The sequence below is a fragment of the Trichosurus vulpecula genome, chromosome 1 (genome assembly GCF_011100635.1).
Source record: "Trichosurus vulpecula isolate mTriVul1 chromosome 1, mTriVul1.pri, whole genome shotgun sequence".
Classification (NCBI taxonomy): domain Eukaryota; kingdom Metazoa; phylum Chordata; class Mammalia; order Diprotodontia; family Phalangeridae; genus Trichosurus; species Trichosurus vulpecula.
In genome coordinates this window covers 418,271,232-418,285,802 of record NC_050573.1, presented here as the reverse complement: position 1 = coordinate 418,285,802, position 14,571 = coordinate 418,271,232, and the positions used below count along the sequence as shown (strand labels likewise).

Here is a 14,571-nt window from a genome sequence, read left to right as displayed (position 1 = left end):
TTTTTTGACTACATGATTGCCAGGTTTAATGTAAATGTATTCACATTTCTGCCCTGCAAAAGTAAGAAAATGCCCCCACCAAAATTACACTGTAAAATATAAGCACAGTTTCTTGATGTAGTTCTAGAGAAAATGTTGGCACCAACTGCATTAAAAAAAACAAGTTTTAAGGCACAATAAAAAAATACAAGACAATTAATTTCTTAATACATTTTAGAAGAGACTGAGAATAGGATGCTAAGAGTCTTTGGATCTTCCAAATATAGGCAGTTCAATAAACAAATGCCAGACATATATGTACCTCCTTTACATACAAATGAGCACAGATGCATTAACACTTCTTCCTGCTAGGCAATCTCATTCTCATGGGCTATGTTCATTCTCCACCCTTTCTGAGCCCCTCTACACTCAGTTTCAGGGTCCATAGCAACAGGATAATCAGGAAACAAGGGGAAAAAAGTTAGAAGGGGAAGGAAAATGTTATCTTATGGCTGCTATTTAGAACAATACTTCTTATCTTCCTCACTGGATACTTTATCCCTGTCATTCCCCACCTCATTCTACTTGAATTCTTGTTCTAGGAATCACTAGTGGCTTAGAGCTTCAGAATTCAAGTGGAAAAAGGGAATTGGCATTGCCAGGGATGTGGCTAACGATGTATGTTTTTGCCGCTGTCGCTATCATCTAAAATGTGTTTTCCCATAGATACATGGTTACAAATGGTGATTAGGTTCCATAGTTTAGCTACATTCTGGGTTAAGTAGACTTCTGTTATCTAGCCTAAGAATTCATCATTTACGACATTGTTTCTACATAAAAATGATTTTCTAGTTTCAAACAACTGACTTCCAAAACATTAGAACACAGCCCACTAGTTAAATTGGGTATTGTCTGTACTTTACAGGCACATGGGAAACAGCAAGCTCATCTTGGCTATAAAGCAATTTCCAAAATCATCAGAGAATCCTCAAGAGGTAAAAGCTTGGGCTAACAAATTCCACATGCCAGTTCCCCTTAATTTGCCAAAGAAGAAGAGTTTAACAGCAATTTCCTACAGGCACTTAAATATTGAGCACAATGGGTGCATATTAATACAAGGTGTCAGTTTGTTAAATATTCCAAGTAGAAGAATATTTCCAGAATTTGGTGCTCACCTTGTAGATATCCATCATGAAACCCACCATCATGAAACCTCATCTGCTCCACTTGCATGGTAATAACTATGTTCCAAAATGTAAGAGATATGGAATTGTAAAATACAGTGTTATTTAGTCTGACTGAGGAACATTTCCCTAAATGGGTGGGAGGGATGTGATTCTATAGTTAAATGTGATTAGAATAGCCTCAAGAAAATTGCAATCTATTATCTCCACTTGAAAAACTCATATTTATCCACTGATATTAGATCTAGTTAATTTCCATATCTAAAGTTTCCATTTTCACTAGGCAGAAGACTGCAGAGATTCCCCAAAATGAGTAATCACTCATACAAGGGAATTTTCTGCTTACTCGTTACTGTACCTATGTAATTAAGGTGTCATAAATGGTTCAAAGTTATCAGCAGTTTGTGAAGTTGGTATTTGAACAGCATGGCTCTTTAAATATTGTCCAAAATGTTTATTTTGAAGAACTAAAAGTTCTCAGTGATTTGCTCTCCTCCCCCATCAAGTGATTACAGTAAAAAAAAAAGCGTTAGAAAAATATGAATAACCAAAATATCAGAAACAAATCAGATAGGTTAATAAGGCCTTTACAAAAGACTGAAGGCCCTACTCCCCCCTTTTAGAAAAGGATTGTGGTTTGTAAAAGTTCACCACTGGTGAACTGCAGAGGCAGTCAAAGGCATTTAAGGCTTATGAGAATGGCAGAGAGAAATTATTCACTTTAAAAATCAGTTACTAAGAGAACCAACTTACTCTTTTATGTAAGGCAGGCCTTTTGATCTAAGATCAGGCCAAGGGCTCCTAGATGACAGAAGGTACTGATGCCCTTGGAAGACCTGGGTGCAAAAATCTGCCATTAAGAATAGGTCTACAAACAAGGGAAAAGGAAAATTGGCTTGACCAACAAGTACTTGCAAGATGTCAGATCAAGTCTGATACCCCTTTCAAGTTGCAGCTTAGTGAGTCTTTCCCTGGCTTTTGTGAGAAAGAGGTCAAAAATCCTCAGGATGTCTGCAGAACAATGCATCACGGAGGCAAACTTAAAAGGACACAAACATATTTGACACCCGTTTCATTTAATATTAGTAATCCCCCCAGAAAAGGTAAAGGTCCTATATCATCTCCCTATAATTTAAGGACTCTGTGAGCTAAATGATCTATTACCCTTCTAGAACACAAGTTGTATCCCTTTACCAAAGAGAGGGGCAGCATTCCTTGGGCAGCTGTCCAACACATCATTCACATGGATTTTTAGTCTCCTAGTGACACTGTCAATGTCTACTGCTGCAGGACCATCCCTAGATGTACATTTGTGCACCAAAACACAGATGTTCCTAGTACCCATGAAGATCCTACTCTTTCCCCATTTTCTTTCACTCCTTCAAAGATTCTCTCATATTTGTAACTAATTCTTGGATGCAAACCTAGGAAATTCCTTATTGCTCCCATAAGATTTGTTTTCTTTATTCCCTGAAAGGCTCTGTGTCCCCTGGTCCTATGTAGCCCTAGCCGTTTCTAGAAGACAAGTTTGAGCAGCAAGCTACATGAAAATCTTCACATAAATCATCAACCCCTCCCCTCCCCTCCCCACCCCACCCCACCCCGACTTGTACTAATTAGAAACCATAAACCTTGACACCCTAACAGAAGAGTTTCTAGTCTGAGGATGCTGGTATTAGTTTCCTTTAGTAGAAAGAGATGCTAGATTTGCCACCAGGTGGGTTGAGGACTTTGTTGTGTGAGCGAGGCCTGGGGCCCAACCTCAATCTTGAGTTTAGACTCAGCTTCCTTGGCTCGTTCCTCCTTTCCCTTGTCACATTTCTCATCATGTTCTTCTCTTGAAGATTGTGTGTTCTCTGTAGCTTTGAGTTGCAATTTTGTGTCCTCACCTTCACATAAGACAATATGATCCTTGGGCTTGTTTGGGTGTGCTAAGAGCGCAGTAATGGTGACTGGAGACCCAAAGATGTCACTGGTCTTCCCACCAGGAGGATTCAAACGACATCGAGCCTGCACAGGAGTAGGCTCTTCAAAGATATCACTTCCTTTGCCTTCTGGAGGATTTGACCTTTTGGGTGTATTCTGAGGTTCCTCAGATGCTCCAAAGATATTAGATGCCATTCTATTTGGTCTACTTGAAGGAATAACTTCTTCTGGAGTTCCAAAGACAGTGCTTGAGTCTCCTCCAGGGGGTTTCTTTACCCTGGAGCTTGGCTGCCCTCGTTCTCCCACCCCTGGAACATGTCAGCAGCAGCGGTGGTTGTGGCAGCCGAAGCAGCAGGAGCAGCGGCGGGCGCTCCTCTCACACTAGTCTTGTCAGATTCTTTTGGGACATTTGGGGTTTTCTTGGCAGAGACTATAGTGGTTGGCATTTCCTTCTCCAGCTGTTTTATAGATGAGGAACTGAGGCAAACTGGGTTAAGTGACTTGTCCAGGGTCATACAGCTACTAAGTGTCTGAAGCTAGATTTGAACTCTGGAAGCTGAATCTTTCTGATTCCAAGCCTAGCACTCTATGCACTGTATCACCTGGTCGATCTGACTTTACACACACATACACACACACACACACACACACACACACACTCAATTCAATTCAGCAAAGACCCATTGAACATTTTTGGGGAGTCTTTGTATTAGATGCCATCTCTCCAGGTCAGTATGAAGAATAATTAATGAAATGTAAATTTTTAAATTTGGGAAAACAGTAGGACATGTCAAGAGTTGACATCTTGTCCACATTCTTGTTGCCTTTGTGGAGGAGGATAAACATGGGTACTGTGAGTTTTGGGGAAGCATCTCCCCAGATAGAAAGCAACCACCTCAGAGACCAAAGGAACAGAGCTACTGAGTTATGCTAATAAAAACCCTTGGCCTACCCTTTATTTCCCTTCCTACTGGTAACAAGGTGAGCTGACTGATTCTATCCTGAAGGAAGTCTCCACTATATTAGAAATTACTAACCACAGAGAAAATCATTTTCTCAGAGGAACAAATCTGATTTTTATTAACTGTGAGGACTTTCCAGCTTCTACACTCTGAGACTGCCCCCACCCCTTTTCCTTTCAACCTTGGAATGCCACTGATTGGCTGTGTGCTCTCAGCAAGCCTAAAAAGCTACAAAAACTCAATCTGTATCTTAATTAGTTGAAGCTGCTTCCAGCAGGCACAATCTTCCTTAGCAGGCTAATAATAAATTTCAGTCAATTGGTCAATCAGCATTTATTAAACACCTACTATGCGCCGGGCATTGTGCTAAGCACTAGGGATACAAAGAAAGGTAAAAGACAGTCCCTGCTCTCAAGGAGACAGCACATGACTTACGTTGTCTTCTCTACTACAAATGTTTATATTTGGTGGAGATAGTAGGGCTAAACACTTGCCAGTCACTTGTACAAAGGCACAAATGTTGGAGATTTCGTGTTATTTACTGGGATGGTCAAATACACTGGTGTTAATATGTTTGCAGGTCAGGCAGAGTTCTTCAGCACCCAGCAGGATGCTGTGTCTTTCATATTCAGACTGCTAAGCGATGCAGGGCTGGGGCTTGAGAAAGTTTCAGGATGGAACAGAGGATGAAGGGTGAGCCCAGAAGGAGAGTGGAGGAGGCAGCTGCAGAGGAGGTCTAGACGCCAGCTCCATTCCTCCCCCTCCCCACTGGACCTATGTAACTTTATTGCTTCGTTGATGCATGCTAATGAGACCAAGGATCTGGGCTTGATGCCTGTGTAGAAGAGAATCTCCAAGCTTTAATTTCATCCCTACAGTGAGCAAAGTGCCGAGAGGAGGGTCCACAGCCACTAGATCAGCTCTCTGGGTTTCATATTCCTTAACTATGAAATGGGGACAATATAATACCTGCATTACCTTATTGTGTTGCTATTTAGGCCAAATGAAATAAGGTATGTGAAAGCCCTCTGAAAATTATAAAGTGCTATGTGGTTGGAAAAGTATGCTACTGTAGACTGCATTAATAGTATAGTATTCTGCACTGGTCACACTACATCTGTGTTCAGTGAATGGAGTACACATTGTAATGGGAATTTTTTATTTCTTTTTTATTAATTATCATTATTCAGGGATAAGGGCCATTCTTCCTGCAAGTTTTGGTTGACTAATGGCCTATCTTCTGTTAATGCTGGCCTCACTTGACCAAAACCTGAATCATGGAATAATAATGTTAAAGTCAAGGCATTTTTCTTTTAGTTGAGGGGCTGCTGAGCTGGCTGAAACTTGTCCCATGAGATGTGAAAATTTACTTAAGACCTTATATTTTCCTCAGATAAGAAGCCAAAGGAAGAATCTCAACTGTCCCTGACTTTTCCCTCAATTTAGCCTATTCGTGAAACCACTGGATGTAGTTTAATCTGTAACCTGATTTATTTTACTTGTAGAGTTTGTTTCTTTAGATGTATGAAATTTTGACTCTTTTTAACTAAGGTTGTTCAACTTTTATGCCATTTAAGGAAGTCTGCTATTATCAATCTATCTTTTAACTTTTACGAGCTAAGAGGAAAGTACAAGACAGTAATATGTAACAGAATTATTTCTCTGTCACTCTGATGTAATTTTGCCTATGAAGAAGACTTATTAGAATTCTAATGGTCGTTCAGGTTTGTTTTTTCCTCTGAAGCCTGAAACTATGCTTGAGCCTAATAATAAAACCTAGGTTTTTACCTTTATAATTTCTGCATTGTGGTAAATATATTTTGGCAGAGGTTACCTACCATATGAACTCAGAGCGGAGATATTTCTCCCATAACAACACTATGGAGTACTGTATTCAGTTCAAGGTATTGAATTTTAAAAAAATAATTGGCAAACTGTAGCATGTTCAGAGGAGAGTGCTGTGAGAGTTCCCCAGCCTGGGTGCCTTGGGATCATTTAGGTCCCACAGTTAGTCTAGTCTTCTCATTTCACAAATGACAAAACGGATGCACACAGCGGTTAAAAGACTTAGTTGAGGCTGAACAACTTGCAGCAAAACATGGGTATTGAACTGGATCTTCTGATTTCCCCATAGGGTATTCTTTCCACTAGAAGATGATCTCTAAGGTGTTTTCTGACTTTGGGATTCTGTTTTGACATACTGCGTCATTTAGCTGGTATTGCTCTCACTGACAAAAATGCTACCCCGCCACCCCTTTCTCTTTTCTTAACCAAGTCCTGGCCATAGGTTTTGACTCAGTTCAAGTCTGTTCTTTTTAAAGACTTCCCCGACCACACCAGAGCACAGAGGTTTTGAAGGCCTATAGTTCTTACAGTCTTTATCACTCATTTGGTTTACTAGAATAAATACTGCCTTGTATTGTTGAGTGGGCCTCCCACTAAGACCACTAAACCTTTCAGTGGTTAGTGGTTAGGCAGGCCTCTGCCTTTTCATTTGATGTCCACTAGCCTAGTATGAGTATATGAAGACTGGAAAGGCAGGAAGGGGGCTCTTCATGAAGTTTCTTTTTTTTTATTTTAATTTTTTTTTGAGAGTTTTTATTTTTAGTTTACAACACTCGGTTCTACATAATTTTAAGTTCCAGGTTTTCTTGCCCCCCTCCGCACCTTCCTTCTCAAGATGGCATGGAATCCGATATATCTTCTATGTATGTGAAGTTTCTTAGTAAGAAAAATCTACCAAGTTGGGACCTTCTTTATACTTTCTAAAGAGTTGTCTGGGACGTCCATGCGGAGACAAGATGGCAGCTGGAAAGCAGGGACTTGCCTAGGGCTCTCCCCCAGGACCCTCCAAACACTGATAAAAAATGGTTCTGAACAAATTCTAGAACTGCAGAACCCACGAAATAGCAGAGGGAAACAGGGCTCCAGCCCAGGACAGCCTGGATGGTCACCGGGTAACGTCTATGGCACACGGAGCTGGGAGCAGAGCTGAGCAGAGCCCAGCATGGGCTGCACCCAGACCAACCAGACCATGAGCCGGGCAGAACAGGCCCTAGCACCCTGAATCAGTGAGCTGTGGTGGTTACCAGACTTCTCAAGCCACAAACACCAACGACAACAGAGGTTAGAGGGAAAAGCTGTGGGGACAGAGTGAAAGGAGTTCGTGATTTGGTCACCACCCCGGGGGCAGGAGAAGGGGTGCAGCTACAGAACTACAGCTGCAGTTGCTTCAGGCCCCAGGCCCACTTGGTGGGAGGAATTAAGTGGAGGATCTGAACGGGAGGGCAGAGCCTGCTTAAGATCTGAGTCCAGTCTGGGTTGGTGGTTCTTGGGGGAGCAGTAGCGCCGGTGTGGCAGAGCTTGCTGTGTAGAAATGGCTCTGAAAACAACAGGGCAGCCACTCAAGCTTGGGACAAAGTTCTCTATACTCTACAAGCACTCATACTCCATCAAAAACTCAAGGGTCAAGTAGTTGGCTGGGAACATGGCCAGGTAGAAAAAACGGACTCAGATTCAGACTCAGACTTTGGAATCTTTCTTTGGTGACAAAGAAGACCAAAACATACAGCCAGAAGAAGTCAACAAAGTCAAAGAGCCTACATCAAAAGCCTCCAAGAAAAACATGAACAGGTCTCAGGCCATGGAAGAGCTCAAAAAAGATTTGGAAAAGCAAGTTAGAGAAGTAGAGGAAAAATAGGGAAGAGAAATGAGAATGATGTGAGAAAACCATGAAAAACAAGTCAATGACTTGCTAAAGGAGACCCCCCAAAATACTGAAGAAAACAACACCTTGAAAAATAGACTAACTCAAATGGCAAAAGAGCTCCAAAAAGCCAATGACGAGAAGAATGCCTTGAAAGGCAGAATTAGACAAATGGAAAAGGAGGTCCAAAAGACCACTGAAGAAAATACTACCTTAAAAATTAGATTGGAGCAAGTGGAAGCTAGTGACTTGATGAGAAATCAAGATATTATAAAACAGAACCAAAGGAATGAAAAAATGGAAGACAATGTCAAATATCTCATTGGAAAAACCATTGACCTGGAAAATAGATCCAGGAGAGATCATTTAAAAATTATTGGACTGCCTGAAAGCCATGATCAAAAAAAGAACCTAGATATCATCTTTCAAGAAATTATCAAGGAGAACTGCCCTGATATTCTAGAGCCAGAGGGCAAAATAGAAATTGAAAGAATCCACAGATTGCCTCCTCAAATAGATCCCAAAAAGAAAACTCCTAGGAATATTGTCACAAAATTCCAGAGCTCCCAGATCAAGGAGAAAATACTTCAAGCAGTGAGAAAGAAACATTTTGAGTATTGTGGAAACACAATCAGAATAACACAAGATCTAGCAGCTTCTACATTAAGGGATTGAAGGGCTTGGAATACGATATTCCAGAGGTCAATGGAGCTAGGATTAAAATCAAGAATCACCTACCGAGCAAAACTGAGTATAATGCTCCAAGGCAAAATATATATTTTCAATAAAATAGAAGACTTGCAAGGTTTCTCAGTGAAAAGACCAGAGGTGAATAGAAAATTTGACTTTCAAACACAAGAATCAAGAGAAGCATGAAAAGGTAAACAAGAAAGAGAAATCGCAAAGGACTTACTAAAGTTGAACTGTTTTGTTTACATTCCTACATGGAAAGATGATGTGTCTAATTCATGAGATCTCAGTATTAGGGTAGCTGAAGGGAATATACATACATATATATATATATATATATATATATATATATATATATATATATATATATGTAGACAGAGGGCACAGGATGAGTTGAATATGAAGGGATGATATCTAAAAAAATAAAATCAAATTAAGGGATGAGAGAGGAATATATTGAGAGAGGGAGAAAGGGAGAGATAGAATGGGGTAAATTATCTTGCATAAAAGTGGCAAGAAAAAGCAGTTCTGCTGGGAGGGAAGAGGGGGCAGGTGAGGGGGAATGAGTGAATCTTGCTCTCTTTGGATTTGACCTGAGGAGGGAATAACATACACACTCAATTGGGTATCTTACCCCACAGGAAAGAAGGAGGAAGAAGATAAAAAAGGGGGGACGATAGAAGGGAGGGCAGATAGGGGGAGGAGGTAATCAAAAGCAAACCCTTTTGAAAAGGGACAGGGTCAAGGGAGAAAATCGGATAAAGGGGGATAGGATAGGAAGGAGCAAAATATAGTTAGTCTTTCACAACATGAGTATTGTGGAAGGGTTTTGCATAATGATACACATGTGGCCTATGTTGAATTGCTTGCCCACCTGGAGGGTGGGTGGGGAGGGAAGAGGGGAGAGAATTTGGAACTCAAAGTTTTAAAAGATGTTCAAAAAAAAAAGTTTTTGTATGCAAGTAGGAAATAAGATATACATGCAATGGGGCATAGAAATCTATCTTGCCCTACAAGAAAGTAAGGGAAAAGGGTATGGGGGTAGTGGGGTGACAGGAGGGAGAGCTGACTGGGGAATGAGGCAATCAGAATATAGGCCATCTTGGAGTGGGGGGGGAGGGTAGCAACGGGGAGAAAATTTGTAATTCAGACTCTTGTGAAAATTAATGTTGAAAATGTAAAATATTAAATAAATAAATAAATAAATGATGATTTAAAAAAAAGAGTTATCTGGGGCACTGAAAGGTTAAATGATTTGCCTAGTCTCCCAGTAAAAAAGATAGATATGATGTGGGTGCAAACAGTGCCCTAAGGACTAAATTGCTTTTTTCCTGGGGACACCCTAATGTATCTTAATACAAGGTACCCTAAGGGATGAGTTTCTCTTCCTGGCACCCCAAAGTCTCCTCCCCTTATCTTGTGTCCAGGTCTGGACTCACTTATCAAGTGGACCTGGTCTCCCTTATCTTGTCCTTACCCTGTAAAGCTTATCCTATCCCTAAATCTCCAACCCCCATAAAAAAACTCTAAAATCACCCTGCAGGCCATTTCTTTGTATATGTCTGATCCTTTTCCTATCTCAGTACCTTTTTTTAGCTTCCTGCTAAATCTCAGGTCCTGTGCTTTTGTATCAATAAAGCTCCTCTTGGCTACAGAGAAGGTCTAAGTGAATTGTTTCACCACACTTGAATCAGCTCTCCCAACTCTGACCTCACATGTGTGTGTGTGAGTATGCATTATGTAGATATACCTACATATATCTGTCTTATTTACACATAGTTCTTTGCATGTTATGTCCTCCATTCGAATGTGACCTCCTTGAGGGACAGTGCTTTGTCCAGCTATTAACACAGTGCCTGGAGTATAGCAAGCGCTTAATAAATGCTTGCTGACTTGACCAGGAATCTGCTACAATAATGAAGTTATTGCTGATTTAAAAAACTTTTACGGGGTTTAAGTCTTATCAGTCTCGGAGAACATTTTAACACCTGAGTGTCAGAGATCACCTCTTCCACCAAATGTTAAGGCTATGCGCCCAACCGATGCTGAAGAAATAACTCCCAGGAACGAATTATACTGATAAGGCAAGCACCCCTGCGTCAGGGCCCTTTCCAGCTACTTGTTGGGGAAGGCCCCAGCAGTCCTCTCCTCTCCACAGGCTACTTCAGGGCTAATGCCCAAGAAAGGGCTCTCCAAACACAGTCCGAAGCTCCGAATGGGGCTCTCCACTCATACCCAGTCGAGAGGCCTGATAGAGCAGAACAGCTGCAGCTCAAAAATCTCGTTCGTTTTCCCCCCCTTTCCTCCGCCCACTGCCCCAGGCCGGCCTGGTGCAGAGAGGGGGCGGCGCCCCTCATCCCGGCCCGGTCAGGCCCGCGCAGCGCGGTCGGAGCGCCCGCTGGGGAGGGGCCCGAGCCGTGCAGGTAGCCGAGGCTGCCGCCCGCGATTGGAATGTGCCCGGGGCGCGGGGGGCGCTTCTTGGCGGGATGAAGGGGCTCCCTCCTGGCCTCCTTCCTGCTCTCGCCGCCTTCCTGGGGCTCTTCTGGACGCGCCAGGCATTCGGAGGTACGGGCTGCTCCCCTCGCCTGCCCATCGCCTCTCCAGGCGCCCTGGTTGCGCTGGGCAGGCCAGGAGCGGGGGCGGACGCGGGGCACCGTGCGCGCTGGTGGGGAGGGCGCGCGGGCAATCTGGAGAGCAGGCGGAGCCGGGGATGGCAGGCTGGGGCAGGTGCCCGGAGGCCAACCCCGTCCTGCCTGGCCAGCGGAAGCGTTGCAGCGGGGAGAGCTCAGCGGCGATCTAGCAAACTCTGAGGCCATGTTGGTAACTTGAGGACCCCGGACTTTAACTCTTGCGTGGCTAAGCGCGCGGGCCCGCGGCGCATGGGGAAGGATTAGGTGCTCGGGCTGGGTCTGCTGTAAGGGAGGCGGCTTGGCTCGCGCGCCAGCCTCACCAAAAAGCGCCCGCTCTCTCATTCCCTCGGGACGGGGGCCACAAAGGAGACGACATGGTTGCATTTTAAAGCAGTCACTTAGTCCCAGGCAGTTTTTTGGGCGTACGAGGGTTAAAGTCTGAAGGGCAACATAGAACCTTCTTAGCATTAGCGGTAAAACCTGGGAGGGCCCGCGGGCTTTATCTAGTCCACCCCTTCCCCATTTTGCACGGGAGGAAACGGAAGCCTCGAGAAGTCACACACAGGTGGTGTGACCCGTGGTGGAGCCAGGATTTTCATTGGTCCTTTGTCCCTGAATGCTTTCCCATTCATTGTACCATACCGACTTGCACCTGACCAAACTTTTATTTTCTCTGGGCCTTAGAATTGGGCTTTTGAACTGAGCTTCAGATTTCACGCCAAGGGAAGGCAGGCATGATGCCAGAGTCTCCAATGCTTTCTATGAGTTCTTTTTTAGCCTCCTGCCCTATATAGAAATATTGAATTTGAAAAACTGCCTGTGACTCATGTAACATGTCATATTTTTGCCATAAATAAAGGATCTAATTCCTCTTTGGCCATTGGCCTGAAGTCTTGTTCACCCTCCCTTCGTGTCAAAGTTTCTCTCCTCACATTTCACTTTAACTTCTGTGAAATGATACATTATTTAAACACCCCCATACCTCAATTTTGAAATTCAGTACAGCACAGTATGGAGAGATTTTGGAAGGTTTAAGAGGGAGTTGTAAATCTAAGGCCCTAATGTTATTTTTGTGTTAATCCTGGTCAATTTAGTTTAAGGCTTAGAGGTAAATACAGTAGCCATCAACCTTGTCCGATTCACTGCGTTTTAAGGATCAATAATTTAATTGGGTATACATATCTCTCTTCAACTGTAGGGGCCTGTGGCAAAAAAAAGTAATACCCAGAGTTTAACCTGGATTAATGAGCCTTTCTGAAATTAACCACGATGGGCTTTGTTTAACAGACCAATGACAGATTGTAGAGGAAGCCTCTCCAGCTTGGTAGGTCCTGCCAAAGGTTACTTTCCTTTAGCACAATCTTTGAGAATCCAGGATCATCGCTCTATATCACCATGAGGCATTGGAGCAGGACTTGAGTTGAGGAACTTCTCTGTTTCATTATTTTTCTAAGAATGTGAAACATGTTCCGTCATGTGGTTAGAGGCAGCATTGGAGTAATGGAATTTCTAAGGCCAATTCTTGAAAAAGTTGTCTAAGATTGCTATTTTCATTTTCCCTCCTCAAACTTTTGCAGTCTGGCTTTAGACCTGATCACTCATCTGAAACTGTGCTCTCTCCAAAATTGGCATGGGTCAGATGGCCTTTTCTCAGTCTCAATCCTTCTTAACCTGGCTGCCGCATTGGATACTATTGACTACCATCTTCTCCTAGATACTTTTTGGGTTTTGTGACCTTCCTTTCTTCTGGTTCACCTCTTAGCTATCTGACAGTTTTTTTGGTTTTTTTTTTCACTATCCTTTGGTGGCTCATCATCACACCTCCTAACTGTGAGTATTCCGCAATGTTCTGTCCTGGCTCTCTTGGTAACCTCATCAGCTTCCCAGAGTTTAACTAGCATCTCTTTGCAGATGATTCCAGGTCTATATATCCAGCCCCAGTCTCTCCCCTGAGCTTCAGTTTCATATCACTGCTTGCCTAGTGAATATTTCAAACTGCATATCCAAGAGATTTTAAACTCAACCCTTCTAAAATTGTACTCATTATCTTTATCCCTAAACTCTCTCATTTTCTAAACTTCCCTATTTCTCCTGAAAGTACCACCATCCTTCCAGTGTCTCAGGCCCATTATTTTGTCAATATATAGATTCTTCACTCTTCCTCACCCTACGTATCCAGTCAGTTGCCAAATTTTGACATTTCTACCTTCATAACATCTCTTCAGTCCAACCCCTTTTCCACACTTATACAGCTATCCCCTTAGTTCAGGCCCACTTCACCTCCTATTTGGATTAATACAACATCTTCCTAATTGGTCTCCCCATCTCAAGTCTCTCCCCATATCTGTCCGCCCAGTACAATGCAGTCCAAGTAATTTTCCTTAAGCATAGTTCTGACCATGTGACTACCCTACTCAACAAACTTCAGTGGCTTCTTATTGCCTCCAGGATAAAATATTAATTTCTTCCAGCCAGTATTTCCCCCCTAACATTTTAAAGTCTTAAGGGTGGGGAAAAATAAAACTTTGCACCAGTATTTCTAAATAAATTAGTTACCAGTATACATTTACTTTCTGAAAACCTAAATGTATCAAGTACAAAGAATAAAGCTGTCCAGAAAGCACACACATAAATTTTCCCCCTTTGGGGAAATTTAAAGGGATTTTGGATTTTGATGGTAAAAATCCCAAACAAGAGTAAAATTAATTCATTTTATTACAAACAAGCATCTAAAAACTTCTCCACTCTCTTTAGAGAGAAAAAGAAATTAGCAAGCTAAGGAGATACTCAATCAAGAACTGACATGATTAAAAATTAGATGTAAATGGGTGATTCACAATTTCATTAGCTTACAAAGATGGTGGAGCTAACTATTTACAACCATGCTAGGTATACAGGACTTTTGGGGAGAAGGGTTAGGATTCGTATTAGAGGAGTTTCTCTGTTTAACTAACTACCTTTCCATCCTCGTTGGACCTTACTTCCTTTCCCGCATTCTTTAATCCAGCCAGATTGGTCTTCTTACTGTTCTTCACTCAGGACACTTTAACTTCCATCCCTGTGCCTTGGCACTGGCAGGCCCTGGAAGTCACCCTCTCCCTCCCTCCCTCCTTCCTTCCCTCCTCCCTCTGCCTTATTTATCCCTCTCTTCCCTTCAGAGGCAGCTCAGACACTATCTTCTACATGAAGCCTTTTCTGAACCTCCCCCCAATTTTAGTACCCTTCCACCCATATTACCCTGTATTTAACTTTTTTTTGCATTCACACATATGCATATATATGTATTATGTGTACTTATTTTAGTATGTAAGCCTATTGTAATTAAGGATTTTTCATTCTTTTTATCCTCAATACCTAGCATAGTCTTGGCACACAGTAAGTGCTTAATAAATATTTTGTTAATTGATTAAATACTGGATTTGTTGTCAAAGGACTTGGGTTTAAATCCTTCCTTGACGTTTACTACCAGTATGACTTTGGGCCAAGTCACCCTT

At 42.4% G+C, this 14,571-nt stretch overlaps 1 pseudogene; it reads right to left on the bottom strand.

Moving 5' to 3' along the window:
- Window positions 1-2,848: 2,848 nt before the first annotated feature.
- LOC118840735 lies at window positions 2,849-3,406 on the bottom strand (annotated as a pseudogene).
- Window positions 3,407-14,571: the final 11,165 nt, after the last annotated feature.